The sequence below is a fragment of the Poromitra crassiceps genome, assembly GCF_964638095.1.
Source record: "Poromitra crassiceps genome assembly, contig: HAP1_SCAFFOLD_530, whole genome shotgun sequence".
In the NCBI taxonomy this organism is placed as follows: Eukaryota; Metazoa; Chordata; class Actinopteri; order Beryciformes; family Melamphaidae; genus Poromitra; species Poromitra crassiceps.
In genome coordinates, this window is record NW_028151878.1 from 28,559 (window position 1) to 30,261 (window position 1,703).

General features: G+C 60.6%; 1 pseudogene across 1 annotated transcript; it reads left to right on the top strand.

The window, feature by feature from the left end:
• Window positions 1–349: 349 nt before the first annotated feature.
• On the top strand, window positions 350–1,195 carry LOC310771330 (SPRY domain-containing SOCS box protein 1 pseudogene; annotated as a pseudogene). Its single transcript has one exon. The product of its transcript is annotated as an SPRY domain-containing SOCS box protein 1 pseudogene (transcript).
• Window positions 1,196–1,703: the final 508 nt, after the last annotated feature.

Below are 1,703 nucleotides of genomic sequence, written 5' to 3' on the forward strand. Positions count from 1 at the left end.
GCCGTGGACGCCCAAGAACGCGTGCGAGCGTGCCGGAGGGAGAGGCCGCTCGGCGCGGACGTGCGAGAGGCCGCGGGCGAAGACCAGTAGAGGCAGCTGCCCCGAGAGCCGGGAGCCGCCGGGGAAATGCAGGCCGCGGGGCCGCCGCGAGACGCCACGTACTTCCTGGTCGCACTGACCTCCAGGCCGCCGCCCCGGAAGCGGAAGCGGCCCCATTCGTAGCTCCGCCGAGCCGACAGGGGTCGTCAAGAGCCATCCTGCTGTCCCTGCTAGATGCTAACAGATCAGTGGAGGCTCGCCTGAGGGCGCTGGAAATTCCCCCCCCCCATTTCCCCCACGCTCGCCTCAGCCCAGCCGGCTCAGCAGCCGATCCCGGCCCCGCCCAGCCGACGTGCTCCCCACCACCACACAACCCGCCCGGACAAATACCCTGGCATCCGCCACGCCCCCGGAGCACACCAAGCCCTCTCGGCTGGACCGGCTGCTGGACATGCCGCCCGCCGGCCCGGACGTCCAGGTGCAGCATTCCTGGAACAATGACGACCGCTCGCTCAACATCTTCGTCAAGGACGTCAACAAGCTGGTGCTCCACCGCCAACCTGTGGCGCAGAGCACGGACGCCATCCGCGGCCGGGTGGGCTACACGCAGGGACTGCACGTGTGGGAGATCAGCTGGGCCACGCGCCAGAGGGGGTCCCACGCCGTGGTCGGGGTGGCCACGGGCGACGCGCCGATGCATTCGGTGGGCTACACGGTCCTGGTGGGAAACAACACCGAGTCCTGGGGCTGGGACCTGGGCCGGTGTAAACTCTACCACGATGGCAAGAACCACGCGGGCAGAACCTACCCCGCCTTCCTGGAGCCCGACGACACCTTCATAATACCAGACTCGCTGTTAGTCGTCTTGGACATGGACGAGGGGACGTTACGTTTCATAGTGGACGGACATGACCTAGGGGTGGCGTTCGGACGACTTAAGGGCAGGAAGGTGTACCCCGCAGTGAGCGCCGTGTGGGGACACTGCGAAATACGAATCCGGTACATAAACGGACTCGATCCGGATCCCCTCCCTCTGATGGACCTGTGCAGGCGCTCTGTGCGGGCGGCTCTAGGAAGGGACCGCCTGAGCGGAATCCACGGACTGCCCCTGCCCGCCTCTCTCAAGAGCTACCTGCTCTACCAAGGACGGGGTTGACGACCACAGCACACCGAGCATACCCCGGAGGACCAGTCACCCGTGGATGCGAAAGGACCCATGAGGAAAGTATCAGTACTTCAGCATTTAAACGGGCAATCTACCAGTCCAGTAAAATCAGACGTATTCTCATCTCTTTAATACTCCGTCTGCCCGCAACGGCCCGCCCCACCAAACAGAAATACTGTCTTACATTGCTCTGAAAACACCACATGTACCGTAGGTGTCCCTCGTGCTTTGACTAAACAAAGCGAAGCTGACTGACAAGTTATTTGGCCTGTGATCTGACTATTCTATCCAGTGGGCATCTCAGCCTGCCCATTTCCGACGCCTAAGCGGAAATCGCTTTCTGGCAAATGGCCAGCGGGAGTCACAATAATAATAATAATAATAATAATAATAATAATAACAACAATAATAATAATAACCACGCAAGGGGCCATTCTAACACCCCTGGCCCATGGAGCTTGTCTGAGCATCAGCTAGAATGAGTGTTACTGCATAACTT